Source organism: Stegostoma tigrinum, chromosome 12 (assembly GCF_030684315.1).
Source record: "Stegostoma tigrinum isolate sSteTig4 chromosome 12, sSteTig4.hap1, whole genome shotgun sequence".
Lineage (NCBI taxonomy): Eukaryota > Metazoa > Chordata > Chondrichthyes > Orectolobiformes > Stegostomatidae > Stegostoma > Stegostoma tigrinum.
The window spans coordinates 62,725,823-62,738,568 of NC_081365.1; the positions used below are offsets into that span (position 1 = coordinate 62,725,823).

At 41.2% G+C, this 12,746-nt stretch overlaps 1 long non-coding RNA gene across 2 annotated transcripts in view; it reads left to right on the forward strand.

Moving 5' to 3' along the window:
- Positions 1-12,746, forward strand: part of LOC125457314 (uncharacterized) — a 201,428-nt gene that overhangs the window by 11,287 nt on the left and 177,395 nt on the right. The gene's annotated exons all lie outside the window — the stretch shown is intronic.

Consider the following 12,746-nt stretch of genomic DNA (forward strand, 5'->3'; position numbering starts at 1 on the left):
CCTAAGCACTTCCATGGACTGGTTTCGTGGAATTGTCAACTTATAAAATCGTAGGGTCATACAGCATGGAACCAAACCCTTCAGCCCAACCAGTCCATGCCGAACATAATCACAAACTAAACTATTACAACGTGCCTGCTCCTGGCCCATATCCCTCCAAACCTTTCCTAGTCATGTACTTATCCAAATATCTTTTAATTGTGCCCACATCCATCACTTCTTCAAGTTTATTCCACATGCAAAACACCCTCTGTGTAAAAAACATGCCTCTTATGTCTTTTTTTGAATCTCTCTCCTCTCACCTTAAAAAGGTGCCCTCTCGTCTTGAAACCCTCATCTTAGAGAAAAGACAACTAACATTAACTCTATCTATACCTGGCATTATTTTATAAACTTCTATCAGGTTGCCTCTCAACCTTCTACACTCCAGCAGAAAAGTTCTAGCCTATCTGACCTTTCTTTGTAACTCAAACCTTCCATACCTGGCAACATGCTGGTAAATCTCTTCGGAACCCTCTCCAGCTTGATAATATGCTTCCTGTAATTGACTGACCAGAACTCGACACTTCTCTGTATTTCCAGAAAATGTTCTGTTTTCAATTCTCCTGTTAGGAATTTTCTTTGTTTTTCATACTAAAACCAGTATGCATGCCAAGTATTCATTAATAGGACATCATAATGTGCTGAAGTATTAATGTAGCATTAGTACATTTTTTCCCACAGTACTAAACCATCTCCAAATAGGACTTTTCTCCTACCTCCAATAAGTATGCCCGATGTATTTTGTTTGTCAACTGTTTTGTAAAAATTAATTTGAAATGTACAAGTTTACTCGGCAATGAACATTCATCCACCTGCTTAAGGAAAAAGAAGAAAGGATTTCAATTATAATGTTATTTTCAACATCTAAAGATACACTTCCAGTATTGAAATACAGAGAGAATGTTCTGTATATTTAATTGCAGATTGAAATGGAGAATGAACTGTTTTAAAGAAAAGTATTGCTGAAGGATTGCTGCACAATTTGACTGTAAATAAGCTGACACTCATTATACACTGTTGTACAGACAGAAATTCAGCTGGCATCAAGTAGCTGCGAAGTGAGTACATTCACAAGGTAGAAACAGCTTCATTCACGAGCCTCCCCAAATGTGGGTGAATCTTATGTTAGGTTAAAAAGCAAGAGGGGCAGGCAAATCCAATGGGTACCTTCACACCACTTGGTGTTCCTGACCTCTCTGAAATTTTACAGGAGTCTAGGTGGGTATTGGGTAGGCTGCTGTGCTTGTGGTCACTTAGGACTCTCATCCCACACCCACTTATATTTTATTCATAGGGAGAGAAGCTCATTCAATGAGGGTTTCCTGCTTATGCTGAGCAAGTAGGTACTGACTGGTGTCAGGGGGGTCCTTAGATTCATCAAAGGTCTCCTTAAGGTAATTTCCCTCCTTTGACCCTCTTACCCATTCCCTCTCTCCTTTGCTGAGAAGTCTGATCCTGGACTTATCAGTCCTTTTTAGTGTGGTAGGACTGCTTGTAGTCCGAGCAGTGATCACTGCATCTATGCTTTTGATTAGAAATGCTCTTGGGTGTGATTGCCTCCAACTAGAGGTGTAAGTCTTGCCTGAAAGGAATTAATGCTGGGCAGCCTAAATGTTTTTTAAAAAGACTCACACAATTCATCTCCCATCAAGTTTATTGCACGGGCAGGGGGACCTGTCATTTCTAATGTTAGTGTAGCACTGGTACATTAAGATCACAGCAAACTCGCAGTGAGCCTCCAGTGTATTGCATGCTGAACAATATTAACGTTGATAAAGTCATGTACATGTTTATTAAAGAGGGGCTACAGCAAAGGGAGCTACAGGAGGAAGCTCAAAGAGAACCATGTCTCTCGGGAGTTCCAAGCAGCAATAGGCCAGGGTGAACCAATTTACAGATGACCACAAATTCACAAGAATTGGATTCAACTTACAGATTCTAGGCCATGCTGTTGCTCAGGAGGCTGATGATGGTGAAGCAGGGGGACATCTGCCTTCATGTATAATGCAGGCAGTAATTGTTCCAAGTGAACTGCTCCAACCTGAGGCACACAGCAACTATCTGCAATAAGTAGCCACATATTAAATCCAACAAAGGTCCAAATCAGGGACAGACCATGAAGGCCCATTCAAAAACAATCTGCAGATGCCTGACCTGGTCTATGTTACCACATGGAGACAGCCAGTCAATTGAAATTAGCTCTCCCTCCCCTGTATTTGCAACACATTAAAATTAAAACTTCAAAGCCCCTCAAAATTGACCCCAACACTCCCTAGCCAGACATTTTGAATAACCAAGATAACACGGTGTAGAGCTGGATGAACACAGCAGGCCAAGCAGCATCAGAAGGAGCAGGAAAGCTGACGTTTCGGGTCGAGACCCTTCTTCAGAAATTCAGAACATTTTGAATAACCAGTCCCAGATTCTGTGAAGAGATGAGTGATAATGGGAACTGCAGATGCTGGAGAATCCAAGATAATAAAATGTGAGGCTGGATGAACACAGCAGGCCCAGCAGCATCTCAGGAGCACAAAAGCTAACGTTTTGGGCCTAGACCCTTCATCAGAGACGGGGATGGGGTGAGGGTTCTGGAATAAATAGGGAGAGAGGGGGAGGCAGACCGAAGATGGAGAGAAAAGAAGATAGGTGGGGAGGAGAGTATAGGTGGGGAGGTAGGGAGGGGATAGGTCAGTCCAGGGAAGACGGACAGGTCAAGGAGGTGGGATGAGGTTAGTAGGTAGGAGATGGAGGTGCGGCTTGGGGTGGGAGGAAGGGATGGGTGAGAGGAAGAACAGGTTAGGGAGGCAGAGACAGGTTGGACTGGTTTTGGGATGCAGTGGGGGGAGGGGACGAACTGGGCTGGTTTTGGGATGCGGTGGGGGAAGGGGAGATTTTGAAGCTGGTGAAGTCCACATTGACACCATTGGGCTGCAGGGTTCCCAAGTGGAATATGAGTTGCTGTTCCTGCAATCATTGTGGCACTGCAGGAGGCCCATGATGGACATGTCATCTAAAGAATGGGAGGGGGAGTTGAAATGTTTTGCGACTGGGAGGTGCAGTTGTTTATTGCGAACTGAGCCGAGGTGTTCTGCAAAGCGGTCTGCAAGCCTCTGCTTGGTTTCCCCAATGTAGAGGAAGCCACACCGGGTACAGTGGATGCAGTATACCACATTGGCAGATGTGCAGGTGAACCTCTGCTTAATGTGGAAAGTCATCTTGGGGCCTGGGATAGGGGTGAGGGAGGAGGTGTGGGGGCAAGTGTAGCATTTCCTGCGTTTGCAGGGGAAGGTGCCGGGTGTGGTGGGGTTGGAGGGCAGTGTGGAGCGAACAAGGGAGTCACGGAGAGAGTGGTCTCTCCGGAAAGCAGACAGGGGTGGGGGTGGAAAAATGTCTTGGGTGGTGGGGTCGGATTGTAGATGGCGGAAGTGTCGGAGGATGATGCGTTGTATCTGGAGGTTGGTGGGGTGGTGTGTGAGAACGAGGGGGATCCTCTTTGGGCGGTTGTGGCGGGGGCGGGGTGTGAGGGATGTGTTGCGGGAAATGCAGGAGACACGGTCAAGGGCGTTCTCGACCACTGTGGGGGAAAGTTGGTGTCCTTGAAGAACTGTGAAGAGATGCTGAGTTTGTAGTTTAAACAAAAGATTTAACTATTTACTAATAGAATGGAGCAAAATTAAGCAACTGATGTTTGTGATGTAAGCCTAATAACCTTTGTTTTCAGCCCCATTCACACAAAGGATAGACAATCAAACACAGTTTGGGAATAAATAAAAGAAAATCACAAGAATGGCCATATTAATTAAACAATTTTCATGATGTGTTGATCCACAGGCATTAATGGTTGTTTCTTAGTTGATTTTCTGAAGATGTTGATTTGGACCACCTTTTCAGTTCACTCAGAGGAAAATTCAGTCATACTTATAACTTAGCTTTTATTCTTTGAACTCCCAAAAGCTGATAATGGAAGGTTAGGCAGGGAACTTTCAAATCTTCATGCCATAGCAACAACATCCAAGTTCTTTCACTCAGAAACACCATTGAAAACCCAGTTCAAACTCTGCGATCCGTCTTCTGTTTGACCAACATGTTCACCCTCAGATTTGTAGGCTAATTCCCAGGTACTGAACTCATTAATGGCCAAACATCTGCTATGTGGTTCAATAAACTAGATCAAAAACATTGGTTAAGAACCAACCTGAAAGCTACTTCCAAGCCCGGCCTCACAAACAAACACCAGCTTGTTTGTCCCTTTCTCTTCACACAAGATGCTGCCCAGAGTCCAAAGATCATTTTTAGCTCATGAGTTCAAAGTTCCACACCAGAATTAATAAAAGAATAAAGGTAATGATAAATTTTCAAGGGTTCAAAAATTGGGGAGGTGATAGCCGAGTGGTATCATCACTGGACTGTTATTTCAGAGACCCATGTAATGTTTAGGGCACCCTGGTTTGAATCCTGTCATGGGAGATGATAGAAAATAAATTCAATAAAAACCTGGAATTAAGAGTCTAATGATGACCATGAAACTAATACTGATGTGGAAAAACGCATCTGGATCACTAACAACCTTGAGGGAGGGAAACTGACATCCTGTGAAGCTGGATGAACACAGCAGGCCAAGCGGCATCTTAGGAGCACAAAAGCTGACATTTCGGGCCTAGACCCTTCATCAGAGAGGGTCTAGGCCCAAAACATCAGCTTTTGTGCTCTTAAGATGCAGCTTAGCCTGCTGTGTTCATCCAGCTTCACACTTTGTTATCTTGGATTCTCCAGCATCCGCAGTTCCCATTATCTCTAAGCTGATATCCTGACCTGGTCTGGTCTATGTGTGACTCCCGACCCACAGCAATATGGTTTATACTTAACTGTCTTCTGGGCATTAGGGATGGGCAATAAATGCTGGCCTAGTCAGTGACACCCTCATCCTATGCTTGAATTTAAGAGAAAGTGTCACTGACCTCACAACAATCATCTCTATTACCCCAGAATGCTGAGGCAATCAGTTTGAGAGGTTTGTGGGAAATGCAAGCAAGAATGAAATTATAAAGAGGGTGATGTTACACTAATCCACAACTGATGAGATCAGGGGAATTGGCCTTTGAGGTCTATCCCTAAACATGAAACATTGCTGTCAGTGCCATTCGGCTTCTGACACAGAAATCAAACTTCCCATATGTATTGGGTGCAGCTACAGAGATCAAGCAGTATATTGTCTGTCTTGGAGAAAGGGATAGTGTAGCTTGTATAGACAAAGGATCTTTCCTGCTCAATCTTCCATCAGTCTTGAATGTTCCACCTGAAAAGCTTTTGGAAATAATACATATTTCTCCTTGTCTAGTATTTGAGATCAACTTTGGCAAAGAAGGAGCTGTGCATAAAGGCTTAAAGTCAGCTAAGTTTACAACCATGACTTAATTCTTTATTTGGAAAGATAATTTAAAGAGTTTTGTGAAACACAGAGTGGTAGTAGTTTCACTGATGTTCTTGTTATTTCCTGCTGATCTACAAGCCAATGAACATGGAGGCATTAAACTTTCAATAGAATTTCAGCTTGAAGGAGCATTCACACAATGGCAACTGTGTTGATACCATTCCAGTCCGAACTATGATGATGCTCTATGTAGCAAAAAGTGGCCAGAGACTGGATGTGCTGAAATGTAGCAGCCTAAGCCTCAACAGTCATGAACAAAAACTGGGCTGCTTCCCATCTGATATCTCACACATGTGACTGGGCAATGTGGAAGCATCAGAGATATATTTTACTTCAAGATGGTTAGCGCCAGTTAGCTGGATGGCTATTGTGTGGTTCAGAATGACACCACAAGTGAACATTCACTGTCTATTCTGGCTAAGGTAGACTTTGGAACTGCCTCATGTCCTTGAGAGTGAAGGCAATGGTGAACCAGTATTGACAAAAATTGCCAAGAAAACAACTCAGTACTGAGCATCAGCAGACAAGGGCCTGCTTTTGGGCACAGTGCACACAAATTAGTGAGGTGAATACAGTCAGTGATAAATCATGCATGGCAAGCATTTGTATGGTAAAGGAAGTGAGTACCTTATGGAATATTACACCGTGTCACATTGAACTGAATGAAACTGCCAATTTCACTTGTAGGCTGATTGACTTAAGGCACTTATTGGCTCAAATGTAGCGTTGTCACTGGGGAGGAGAGAAGAGAAAAGTTGTGGAGTATCTGAAAGGAAGAGACAGGAGAAAACACAAAGGGACATATTAAGACTAAGTGACTACACCGAAGTATGGTACAGAATACCAATTTATTTCACATTGGATCGTTGGTGCAAAAATAATCAGAATACTCAATTTACTACACTGTATTGCTTGTCCAGATTGGGTGAACAAGCTTTGGTTTGTTGCTTGGTTCGTCTGACGTGCTATTTTTTGACCCAACACCATTTTCTCTGCAGAGTTCTACTGTGATAGCTTCAATAAACTCTCGAGTTCCACACTCCAATCATGGAGGCAAGACAGGAACTAGCAGGGGCCTTTAGAGATATCTTTGGATCCTGTTTGTCATCAAGCGAGGTTCCAGAGACTGGAGAATGGCCAGTGCTGTTCCTTTGTTTAAGGAGGGAAACAGAGTAAATCCAGGTAATTACAGGTTGGTGAGCCTGACATCAGTGGTGGGGAAACTGTCGGAGAAAATATTGAGATTCAGGATTTATTCACATTTCGAAGCAAATGGGCTTGTTAGTGAAATGCAACATGGATTTGTGTGGGGAAGGAGATGTCTAACCAACTTGATTAAGTTTATTTGAGGAGGTGACAAGAATGACTGATGCGGGAAGAGCAGTGGATGTTGTCTACATAGACTTTAGTAAGACATTACTAAATGGTGGTAGAGTCTTATGAGGTCTGGGTGCATCGGCTAGATGGACACTAAACTGGTTTAGTCATAGAAGGCAGAAAGTAGAGGTTGAAAAGGTGTTTTTTGAAATAGTGATCAGTAACTAATAATAGGGATCGGTTGCTTACAATATGTATAAATGATCTGGATGAAAACATAGGTCTGATTAGTATGTTTGCAGATGACACCAGAATTGGCAGAGTTTCAAATAGAGAGGAGGATTGTCAAAGGACATTGAGATATAGATAAATTGCAGAATTGGACGAAAAAAATGGCAGATAGAATTTAGCCCAGACAAATGCGAGCTGAAGCACTTTGTAGGATCAAATTCAGGGGCAAAATCGACAATAAATGGCAGAATCCTTAAGCATTGACATTCAGAGGAATCTGGGCTTACAGGTCCCAAGATCCTTGAAAGTGGCAACTCTGGTGGACAAGGTGGTCAGGAAGGCATACGGCATGCTTGTCTTCCTTGGCCAGGGCAATAAATTAAAAGTTGGCGAGTTATGTTACAGCTGTATAAAACTTTTAGTTCGGCCACATTTGGAGTCCCGCATGCAGTTCTGATTGTCATATTACTAGAAGGATGTGGATGCTTTGGAGGATGTGCAGAGAAGGTTTACCAGGATGTTGCCTGGTCTGGAGGGTGTTAGTTATGAGAAGAGGTTGGATTAAACTTAGAATATTTTCACTGGAAAGACAGTGGCTGTGGGGGAACCTGAAGGAGGTCTACAAAATTATGAGAGGCATTGATCGGGTGCTTAGTTAGGGGCTTTTCCCTAGATTGGAAAGGTCCACTAGAAGAGGGCACAGGTTCAAGGTGAGAGGGTAAAAGTTTAGTGAACAAGTACAGGGAAAGTTTTTCACACAGAGGGTGGTGGGTGCCTGGAACGCACTGCCAGTGGGGCTGGTGGAAGTAGAAATGTTAGCAACATTTAAAGCACATATGGGAGGCAAACAGAATGAGGCACTGTGCATGCGCAATAAGCAGCAGGTCTAAATAAGGACTAGAAATTGGCATAGGCTTGGTGGGCCAAAGGGCCTGTTCCTGTGCTGTATTGTATTGTATAATGTACCATAACTGCTGGATCATGGAGAGAAAATACTCGTACTGCTGACCCAAATCATTGTCAGTGTAGAGTCAAGGGAACATCACTCTGTGTAGAGCTTTGCCCCTCCTGACCTGCCTGTTAATGCTGGCTGTGTGTGATTAAAGTGGAAACATATTCCAATTCTGACATTTCTCACCTTGAAAGAAAAAAAAGAGGTGCAAGTGTGGTTTTTGATTTAACAGGTGACTGCATAAGTGGTGTTGATGATTACTCATTCAATCAGCAATGATACACTGAACTATGTAAGCATTAATCAAGGATTTGTTTGTGATCTGGAGGATGTCTTGACGTCCACTTGCCTGGCCCTCTTCCGCAGCCATGTTCGACCTTGGGTGTCCCGACAGAAGGAGCATGTAGTGTCCACCAAAACCCTTGATTTCTTTAGGGAGAGGTGGGCACAACGGGGAGTAAAAGAAGGGTCCCGACCCAAAACATCAGCTTTCCTGCTCCTCTGATGCTGCCTGGCCTGCTGTATTCCTCCAGCTCCACACTCTGTTATTACAGGGAGTAGAATGCTTTATTTCCCTCTCCAACTCTATTTTGATTTGATCCCTATCCTTTCTTTCACGTTTTCTTTCACATAGGCATTGTCCCTATGGGACTCTGCTTGTCACTAATTCTTTGGCTACATGCATGTTTTTCCTGGTGGTGGAATATTAATAAAATTATCGATACAACTGGTGTTTTCACTGCATCTTGCACCTACACACACACATGGATGCTGGGGAAAATAAGCACTACTGATGCATGGCAGTATGTAGGGGGGAGAAAAGAATATATAACCAGGAGATTAGAATCTCTCCAAAAAAAGAAAAAACAACAAGAGTTTGTTTAAGTGGAGCAGTGCACTGTAATCTAAAATCAAATTAGGAGAGTGACTCAACACAATATTATAGTGCACCATGTGCTGAATATTATAATAATGATGTCTTGAACCACTTGACACATAAGCTGTATTAAACAGAAGATAGCCAATTCAGATTCTGCAACTTGAAGCTTAGCAAGCTCCTTTCCTCTAATTTGAACCATTAATCATCTGAAGAGTCATTATTTTACTCTTTACTGCATTAATAACATAATCAAACCTTTATGGCTTCAATCAAACCAGCATTAAGGCACTTACAAAACAGTTCTAAAGCTATACTTGTTCACAATTTGTTTTAAATCTGCAAGCTCATGATGAGATTTGTAGTTTTGCTTCCATGTCTAAGGTGCATATATAATCATGTCTTATTAAATCTCAAAACTGGCATTTAGGTAAAATATGGCTATCTATCTTATGATTGTCTCTATAATGGATTCAATGATTACAGCTGACGATTTTAATTTATTCCATTCTTGTAAATTTCTCAGTTCTTTTTGAATCTATCAGCCAAGTATTTGTTTAATATGCTGCAGTGGACAGCATTTATATACAAAAAAACAGTTGTTAAACAAAGGAAGCACAATCATTGCAATTACCATTCGTTCATGAGTAAGTTCAAAGTGTATTGGTGAAGTTTGAACTGACATTTTAATTGCAGCTGAAGTTTCATTTGAGATCTATTCAATTTAATACATTGTTGTTGCAAGATGTTGTCTGGATATATGGTGCTTTAAGAAATTTAGATATTGTCATTATTAGTGAAAGGTAATCAACAGACTGGAGATCATTCTGTAAAAAAAAACTTCTGGTTGTGAAGAGTGTTTTCTGCTAATATTGTCTGTAGTATGTTAATAAAGTAAGCATACATCTTACTCCTCAAATGCTGCATTGAAATATAATTATTTTTACCTGAATACTGAGTTATCTGCATCATGAAAAGAACACATGTACTATCGATTAATAAAATTGGGGGGATTGGTGTTGAACCTATCAGTTTCCTGTCAAGTGGTTTTTGATTAAAATTACTCCCATTATATTTGTAGGCATCATCTATTTTAACTATAGCTTATGGTATTGCCTTTTGTCACAATTTCTATCATCCATGCGTGTGACACCTTCCACTTTGTGTACTGCCATCTGTGTCTTTCATGTGTATGTGTTCTTCAGGGGATTACATGGTCTAATGTGTGCAAGGGTAGCCACCTTCTGATATAATGAGAAGAGAATGTTTTAGAGCAAACAAGATGTAATTAATTAGATCACAACAACTATTTACAGGTTACTAAAATAGGCCCAAAATTGTTACAAAGACTGTTCAGAGGACTTGGTGGAAACTCTCCTCCCAAGTCCTCACGATATGAGAGTGGGCACTGTGCATTGTACTCAATCGATTATTCGTGCTATCAGATCCTTCCAGAACTACATACAACATTCCCTCCCCAACCTTTCTCTGGTGACTATTGTTGTTGTAATAAACCAATGTGCAATTACTATTACCACTGCCCCATCCACCACTTCCTCCACCCCATCTCAAAGTATATAACTTTGTAAATTCAGATGGCCTCGAAGTTTCACCAATCTCCTTGAAAGTTGTAGTCAGAGATAATGGGAACTGCAGATGCTGGAAAATTCAAGATAACAAAGTGTGGAGCTGGATGAATACAGCAGGCCAAGCAGCATCTTAGGAGCTTGGCCAAGCAGTAGTGTATTGATTTGAAGGTAGTTTTCTTCCTAATGTTGAAAATTTGATGTTCTCTTCCAAACTGGAGGACATTTAATTGCATTTTATTGTAAGGGCAAACAGTTTTTTTCGTTTGTGGTATCTTGACTTTCTAGATAGTACTTTATTTTTCCCTCTGTGGTATCTTCCATGGAGTTCAACATATCACATTTTCTATTTGTCAGTAGATTTTTGTTAACTGGTTTGTGCTTATACACCTGTGCTGTAATAGGCTGACTTTTTACCTCAACTCATTGATCAGTTTGGATTTTCTCCCATGCATTTTCAATGATTGAATTCTTGATGAGATCACCTTGATTATTTCCACAATTTCTGGTACATGACGGCTCAATGTGCTAACCGTCATGGTCGCTGAGGATTGTTCCTTCAAAGCTAGGAAGGACAAATATTCTTCTTGAATTTGTTCCTTCCTAGTTAGCTCAGCATCTAATATGTGACCTGAATTTTTCATAGTTATTCACTATGCTATGCTATAATTTGACTCAGTTAAGTTCCTGATGTATCACCTACTGCCTGGTGCTTTTAAAACTTGTTAGTGCTTCGAATCTGAACTCCCTTTGATTTTGATAACAGTGGAAAATATCTCCATAAATCAGTGCAGTCATAACCTTCTATCACACTGACAGTATGAAACAAATATTGCATTCCAAAATAATTAGCCTTTGTGGATTCTTTTCATCATTTAGCTTCTTCCATGAGTTTATGAAGTCATGTAAAATCTTGTGGTTGTTCCTTGATCACTTGTTGTTTAACACCTTTCGGCTTTGGAAAGAGCTCAAGGACAATGCATATATTTCTGGTCAGAAAAGATATTTCTTGGTTGTGGAGGCCATACAGGTTTTTTAGTACTTTGTATCTCCTACTTTAGAGTTTTGCTTGTAGTATGGCTAATATTACATGACATACCCCTGGACAATATAAATGAACCTTTTTTGGATATAAGCAGTGTTTTTTTCACAAAGGCTTACTGTCTGATAATATTAGAGAGATTTGGTCTAGCTTAAAATTAATGAGATGTCCATTGACAAAAATGTTAGTTGCCAAAATGAGGTAGGGTCCGTTCGGAGGAAGGGTCAGCCAACTCAAAATTATAACTCTGTTTTCTCTCCACAGATGCTGCCAGACTCTATAAGTTTCTCCAGCAATTTCTGTGTTGTGACCCAAACTGAGTTCTGTGGAGCACCACTGGAAACCGCTTTCTATTTGCAAAAATATTAGTCCATCATACTCCTCGTTTCTGGTCACTGAGCCAACTTTGAAACCAACTCTTCACATTCCTCTGTATCACATATGCTTTAATTTTTCTTAACACTCTGTCATGTGGTACCTTGTCAAATGCCTTACTAAAATCCATGCAGACAACATTCATTGTGCTGCCCTCCATCCTCTTTACTTCCTCAGAACATTCAATTAAGTTAGTAAGACACTACACTGCCTGAACAAAACCATGAAGACTCTCCTTAGATTATTTGTGCCTGTCCCAGTAACAGTCAACCTTGTCTCTATTGATAAAATCCAAAATTTGCCCACTATCAAATCTAGACTGAGCAGTCTATAATTGTTTGGCCTTTCCCTCACACCTTTTTTGGGTTTGCAATGTTTGCAGATGTCCCGCCCTCAGATTCTCAACCCGTGTTTCATGAGGATCGAGAAATGTCGTATTTTCCCTGGTTTTCTTTAAGAGCCAAAGAAGAAAATTCATGTGGCCCTGATAATTTATCCAGCTTGAAGGAGATCACTCCATCCAGCAATCCCCTTTCATTATTCTTGTTCAATCTAATATTTCACACTCTTCCTCTTAAATGAGAAAGCCTGCATCATTCTTCTTTTTGAAGACATAAAGAAAATACTGATTTAGAGCTTTGCCCACATATGCTACTTACCATGTGCATCGCCGATAGGCCTGATTTGCTCATAATCAACAGATAAAAGGAATTTTCCTTAATTTAACCAGCTAACGTATTTTTTTCATCTTCTTTTTGCTTTCCTCCTTTTCCTTTTTCACTTTACCCCTGTATTGGCCACATTCCGAAAGTGTTACTTTCTCCATTTCTGTTTTATCTTACCTTGTATGTTTCTAGATAACCAGGGGATTCTAAATTTGGCAGTAGTGCCCA